Genomic DNA, 8,067 nt, shown 5'->3' with positions numbered 1-8,067 from the left:
TGATTTTCGATGATTGCGATAATTTTGGTGGTTGAAATTGTGTTCTTGGTGAATGAGATCTTTAGGAAATGTGTGAAAACACTTTTTTGGTCCGATTCTATGTTTTGTTTGAGATTGAAGCCAACTTAGAGCTACACATTAGACTTCTTGAATCTGACTTGAAGGAGATTTCTTTTGTGTTAAGACCGGATATATAAGATTGGTTTAGCAATTTATTTTCAGTGGATGGTTATCCATTTTGGTGCAATTGAGTGTAGTTTCATGTGCACATTAAATCTAGTAGCTGACTGAGACAAAAATAGAGTATTCAATAGAGCAAAGACAATCAAAGATTCAGTGCTTAACCATAACTCATTCTTGCATAGTCGGATGCTAATCGAGAGTTTATTTCATTTTATTTCCTCATTGTAATCAAATTGTAAGTCAGTGAGACTCCCCTAAAGGTTGTAGCCTTCCAGGCAACAATATTTGAGTAGTGAGCTCTAGACAGTGAGCTTGAATGCAAGTGCATTCTCCATCTATGTAATATTTATGTACTCCTAGCCATAGTATATGAATATTGTGGGTTCCAGCCCCACTATTGCGTTTCTAATTTCCAGGTTTCCACATAAAAATTTTGGTGTTGTGAATTTGTGTATTCTTTGTTGCATATTTATGATCTGTTTTGTTATGCATTGCTAACCAATATATAAAGAATAAGTTTGAAGATTTGATTTCTAATAGATCACTGATTCACCCCCTTCTTAGTGATATATGATTCTAACAATTGGTATCAGAGCCTAGTTCCTTTAAGGAAGCTTAACCGCTTGAGGAAGATCTGGGAGATTGATTCAATGGATTCCAGTTTTCAGAGATAACTCAATGTGGCACTTGAGGATCTTGATGTAGCTAGAAGTGAGGTCTATACCTTGAAGAAGAACTTGAATGTTACTGATGAATTCATTAGTGAGCTAAAGGATCAAGAAAGTGTCTGTAGAGAAAACATGAAGGAATTAATGGACAAGTTGAAGGAGAAAGAAGATCTGATCATGGAATACCAGGACAAAGTTGATGAGGTTAACAAGCTTGAGAGAGAGAATGTTGTTGTGAAGAATGAGATGAAATTTATTGTGATGAGACTGACTAAGGAAATTGAGGAACGGAAGAAGAATGAAGACAATCTAACACAACCATTGAAGGAAAGAGCCAATGAATGCTTCAAGATTACCTATGAGAATGATCAGTCAAAGCTTGAGTTATCACAATCAAGGAATAATGGTCAAGAACTTGAGAGACAAATCACTACCTTAAGTGATGAACTTGCTACTGCTAATGAATACAAAGACAAATTCAAAGCTATTTAAGCAAGGCTTGATGAGATGCTAGAAAGTTAGAGACACGGAAAGGATATGCGAGGTCTAGGATTTGAGAAAGGTGAATCCTCTGGATCTAGACAAGGCAATGCTAAACCTGATCAAAAGAAGAGAAGAATCCTCTAGTAAGACTACCTAATGCTCATAAATTCAATGGTAGATGTTTTACTTGCAACAAGTTTGGGCATATGGTGAGTTAGTATAGAAGTAGGATGAATAATGGAATGATGAACAATAACAATATGATGAAGAACAATAATAATGTTCCTACCTTTACTAGATAGTGTTTCATATGCAATAATTTTGGAAACAAGTCAAATGTGTGTAGAGCAGTAATGAATAACTTTTAGAACAAAATATTCTATGCTTGTGGAATGTTTGGACATATTTCTAAACAGTGTAGGACAAGACAAAATCATATGAATTTTAGACCTATGAAAAAAAATGTTGTTTGTCGAGCATGCAACGAAACCGGTCATATTGCAAAATTATGCAGAAGAAAAAATAGTGCTCCGATTGACAAGAAAAATCAGATGAAAAGGGAAAAGCAAAGGTAGATGATATCAAAGATCAACATAAGAAGATGTGGGTAAAGAAGGATGAATTTGAGGCATATATTGGATCTATACTTGAATCTGGTGCAAAATCTTCATCTGGTAACTAGGGATTTTGGCCTTAGGGGGAGGCAAACCAATGCAAATATTGCAGTACCCCTTGATGAGGTTTTTAATCAATGGATTATAGATGGTAGGAATTGAGGTTCAGTTGAAATCCGAAACTCAAACAGCTAATTTCAACATCCGATAGTAGAACAAGGCATTTGGTTGAATATTTGAGGTGCATTTATTTCAAAGTAAAATTAGGGTTTGAAAAATTAAAAATTAAAATACAAGAATCATTCTTCACTTCGCAAATAGTATTTTCAAGCTGAAGAACAAGGTTGTCAAGGTTTCAAGGTGATCATAGAGAAAAAGTGATCTGATGAGCGATCTAGGGAATTTGTTAGTTGGTTGAGGTATTTTTTGAAGGGCATTTTCTGAGTTTGATTTTATGAGAATTTGAAATGGCATTTGAATCTTCCATTGCTACTCCACTGGTAGTTGAGGTTAAGAACAAGACCCATCCTGAATTTAAGAAACACCCCTACAAATCCATGTAAGACAACCCAGTTGGAGCTTTTTCTTTCATTCTACAGGGAGTGTTGCACATCGATGATGTTCAAGCCTACATTCACTGTGAAATTGAAGAAACCAGTTCTGAGGACATCCTAGACTTGTAAACTGACAACATCATGGATGAGATCGGTAATCCCAAGCCAGAATTTGCACAACTGCAAAGAAAGGGTTTCACAAAATTTGTAAACTTTCTGACTTTCTATGAGAAGGAATGGGTGAGGTATGTTTTAAGAAGGATCCATGCCGAATTTATGTGGCTAGACCAACCATACAAGATCACTGCTAATGTGATTAGGGCAAAAACCTATTTGAACCAAACTGGTGGTAAGCCAGGGTTGTGGAAGGTCACAAACCCTACTATGAATAAACTAACCAGTGTAGAGTTTGATGGGTGATCGATGAAGATCAGCACCATAAAGGAGGAGGATGTCAAATTTCCTACAATGGTAATTCGCTACAAAGTGTATGAGTCTAATAGACTGAATTCTATATCTGACACTACTATCCATGCAACTTACAAAATGGTCAAAGAAGATGGTCAGTATGACCTATGCAGTGTGTAAATGGAGGAGTTAATGATAAATTTGAAGAAAATCAAGCAAGATAAAAAGCATGTCTTTAAGTTTGGTTCTTTGATTATCTGTCTGGCTCTTTATTTCATGAATCAAATCCCCAAAACTAATAGAGTTCAATGGGATTATGACAAACCAATAGCTTAGAAAATAAAGCAAGGACTTGATAGACCTGGCAACCAAGACAATCAAAATGCTGCTTTGTGGGCTTTCTTTAAAAATTTTCAGGACAAAATGAAACAAAGAGTGAGAATCCCCAAATAAATTGTAAGGAAATGTGAGGGAACAATCTTCTTTATGGTAAACAAGGATAAATGTCTTATGGAAGTAGTTCAACCCTAGACAATATGGATAATTCCTTTGGGGTATGAGGTCGATGAAGCTAGCTTGGATGCCTACACACAACACTTGGTAAATGCTCTGGTAGACACCAAGGAGGAAAGGTTTGAAACCTGTAAGGAGAAATCAAAGGAGTTGCACCCCAAGTTCTTTTAACCATCAAGGAAGAGGAAGGTAGCAAAGATTGTGGAAGACATTCTTGTCTAAGAAGGACATCCCTAGGAGAAAGTCAGGACTACTAGAGCTACGAGGGATGCAATTGAGAAAGCAAAGAAAGAAAAGACTGTACCTGCTCCAGTTAAGGTAAAAGGTGACATGACCTTCTCTTGCTCTGGTGAATACACCTCTTGCTAAAGTAGAACCCTCTGTTGCATCTAAGGGGAAAGGTGATTTAAGGAAGAAGCAAAAGACTCAAAGATAATATGTGGCAGTTTCTTTAGTGCAATCTAAGACTGAATCAGATACAGGGATTCCTAAGGCACCAAAGAATGGAGAGAAGAAAGGGGAAAAGGAGAAGAAGGCCAAATCAAACCCTACTGGTAGGCCTACTAGAGGAAGGAAAATTAAGACTCAGCTAGAGTCTGATGATCAAAAAGGTAAATCTTAATTTGTTCTCTCATTAACAGTAGATTAGTTAATAGTTGAAATAATAGTAGATGGATATTTGAAAAATGTTGAAGTTTCTTATGTAAATTTTGATGATGGTGACAAGAGAAAAGTAGAGGAATCAATTGTACTTTATTTACACAATTTTAGTAAAACATTGATTGAATTAGAAAAGTCCATTCAAAAGGACTTGTATAGTTTAATAGATGCTAGAAGAATGAATGCATGCAAAATTGAAAGAGAAATGAAGGAAAGAGAGCTTGCAAATGTATGTACATATGTTACTCATTGTGAAGTTAATAGGTTAATTAAAGAAGCAAATAAAAAGGAATTTAGAAGTAAGAACCAAATTAACAGATTAATGATTGGGAATATAGAAGAGGTGAGGAAAGAAACATAAGAAATATGGAGAAAATTTATTCAAAATGATCCTTTATATAAAGATTCACTTCAAGATCCTCTGACAAATTGTTGGCATGATTGGCATAACTGATGATGATGTTGGTGATGATATAGTTGATATGATAAGGAGAATGATGGCATGGTGATGTATGACCCGTATAGATTGATATATTGGTTGGTGACTTGGTGATCAGCTATTTGTGTTGTCATTGATGGCAGCTATGACACTTGTTTATTATTGATTACTTTGTCATCTAGATTTACTGATGTAGCCTAAATGGTAATGGATTAAGTCGGTGAGATGAACTGTGAAGCTAACAAAAAACCTGGCAAATAGGACTTCAACCGATAAACATGAAATAGTGTTATACTTAATCAATTGGTTCTGAAGATTGATGAGGAATTAGGTGTTGCGATTTGAAACATGTGTTTATATCATTGTAATGAGTCTATGACCAAAACCGTATCATGTTTTAATAACTGAAAGTCATGTTTGTGATTTACTGTTGTATTTTTAGTAGGGTTTTAGCAAGGTCTTAGAACTGGTAACAAGATCTCTTAATCGATGATGCTTTATGGTTTGGCGGTGAATTTCAATATGTTCATAACTTGTTGGTGACGTGTCACAACCCGTGTGATAAATTAAAATACTATTTTGGTGCAATTAAGGATAGAATTTCTTGGAAAACAGTGAAGAGAATAGAAGAATGTTTTAAGGGTTTAACTGCTTATCAGATCGATGTGCGATGTCATGTTATGATTATTCAATGGTTGATATTGTCTTGATATTTGTTGTAATAATCTGTATGATGATTTGTAATGATCTTTGATGATGTATGATGTAAATTTATTTGAATCTTGATGTATCTAGGGTTTTGTAACCGACAAAAGATGTAAAGTGTATTTAGGTAAGTTTTGATGAAGTTTATTGTGTCGATAATCTGATAAAAGAGTGTGTAGACGAACCAGAGGTGTGTGTCTACAAGACTGAAGCAGATTGGAGCTGAAGTGGATTTGAACAAGGAAGTGAAAAGTGTTATTTATAGATCGTTCATCTATTATTCCCTAATAGTTGCACCAGGTTCAAAATCCCTTAATTGAGTAGGTCCTAATAGGCCTTGTTCATGTAAATCCCTTAACTGGGTACCTCAACAACTTGAGTTTAAATCCTCCTGCTAGGTTGCTTCTAATAGGGCAAAGCTCCTAATAGAGCTCATATTGTAATTCCTTGACCAAGTGACTCCTAACAAGGTCTGATTCTGACTGGGCATCATTGTAAGCTCCTAACTAGGTTAGGCTCCTAACAAGGCACATTCTGAAAGAGTGCATTATCTTGTGGGTACCAATTCCCACCGTGGTTTTTCCCATTTGGGTTTCCACATGAAAATCCTGGTGTTCATTTGGTGATTGATTTGTGTTTGTGTTAATTTGATATATTTCTATTGCATGCATGACATGGAACACTTAAATGAGCAGTTTGGTAAATCTAATTAGTAGATTGATATTAGTGGCTAGCAGTACTAGTTATGATCTTTTTTGGTGAAGTATTGATCAGTTTGGTTTAATATTTCAGTTTGTTGTTAATAGTGATTCACCTCCAGTCAGTATTAACTAGATTCTCTAAATAACAAAGATGATACAAATAAAGAGGAGGATACTTAGGATGTTGTAAAGAAACAAGTTTTGGATATTGTTGGAGTTGTGCTTGCAAAAAAAAATGATAAATCATTAGAGGCAAAGGATGGTACTATCGATACTGGTTATGATATGTTTTGGTGAAGTATTGATTAGTTTGGTTTAAGATTTTAGTTTGTTGTTAATACTGATTCACCCCTGCCTCTTAGTATTAACCAAATCCTCTAAATAACAATTGGTATTAGATCCTTAGGTCCTGTAGGTGTAGGAAGCTTAACAACTTGAGGATAAGATCTAGAAGAAAATGATGAAGGAGGGTCCAAAATTTACTAAGGACAACTACACAATATGAAAAAATAAAATGAAGATTTATATCAAAGGTATAGGTTCTCAGTTTTGGCAATATGTTACTACTAAATATGTACCCCCTACCAGTCCTCTAACTACAAATCAACTTAAGGAGCAGCAGGAAAATAATCAAGCATTGGAAGCCATTGTAAGTATACTTTCTGATACTGAATACATTGATGTACATGGATTAGAAACATCATTTGAATCTTGGGAGAAATTAGAAAAAATGTATCGTGGTGATAAACATATTCAAAAAACTAAGGAAGAGAGTCTTAGAGGTAAATTTGATGATATGAGAATGTTGCAAGGTGAAAATATCACTCAGTATGACAAATGATCAAAGAGGTTGTTAGTTGTATTAAAAGTGATAGAGTAAAGATTTAAGATGACACTGTTGTAGGTAAGATGCTTAGAACTCTTTTACATGCCTATGCAATTAGATTTTCTACTATTTAAGAGTAAAGGCCAGTGAATAGTTATAAGGTCACTATTGATTCACTTATTGGTAAACTAACTACATTTGAATTGAAGAGTTTTGATAATAGTGGTTTTAATTCATCTGAATAAACTTTTAAGGCATATGTAACTGGTACACCTGTGAGAAAAGGAAAAGATGTATGTCATAGTTATGATTGCAAATCAAGTCTTGGTGGTAGCAGGCTAGATGTGGATGATGAAGACAACTTGACAGAGTTTGAAGCTCTTCTGGCTAAGAGACTTCTGAAAGGCAATGGTAAATATAAAGGTAAACTACCTCTTAAGTGTTTCTCTTGCAATAAGATTGGACATATAGTTACAAACTATCCTAACAGTGATAGAAAGGAGAAGTTTAGGAAATATAAAGGAAAAGGGAAGAAACAATGTTATGTTGTAGTTGTTGAAGGAGTGACTGATGAGGAATCTGAAAATGATGACAATGAGGAGATTGTCTTTGTTGCTGCAAAAGAAGATTTGTCTGATGAATAGGCTTTGGTATCTCAGTTTGACTCTAGTAATGAATGGATAATTGATAGTGGTTGTTCAGACCACATGACCAATAATTAAAGAAAATTTATATCTCTTGAATAATTTTATGCCAGTGTGGTAAGATTTGGTAACATCTCACCCTATATGGTTAAAGGTAAAGGATCTATCTCTCTGAATGGTAAAAGTAATACAGATGATGTTTATTAGGTAGAAGACTTAAAACATAACTTATTGAGTGTTGGACAAATGAATGACAAAAGATATCACCTTGAATTTAAAAGTGGAGTGTGCAGGATCATGGGATGCAAAGGACATTTGATTGCTATGGGAAAACAAACCAGAGATAATCTATTTCATCTTAATGCTAATGTGATTAGTTGTTTGGTGGCTAGAATTGAGGATAGTTGGTTATGGCACAAAAGGTTTTATCATATGAACTTTGATAACTTGATAAGGGTCAACAAGTCTAGTATGGTGAGAGGTATGCCACAACTTGTGAAATCAGACAATGTGTTATGTAAATAATGTCAGATGGGTAACATGACTTCTACATCTTTTAAGAGTAAATCCTTTTCTTCTAAGAATATTCTTGATTTAGTGCATACTAACTTATGTGGTCCTATGAGGACTAGGATCTTTTATGGTGATAAGAATTTTATGAATTTTATT

Source organism: Cryptomeria japonica, chromosome 9 (assembly GCF_030272615.1).
Source record: "Cryptomeria japonica chromosome 9, Sugi_1.0, whole genome shotgun sequence".
Lineage (NCBI taxonomy): Eukaryota > Viridiplantae > Streptophyta > Pinopsida > Cupressales > Cupressaceae > Cryptomeria > Cryptomeria japonica.
Note: the sequence above shows the minus strand (reverse complement) of the source record.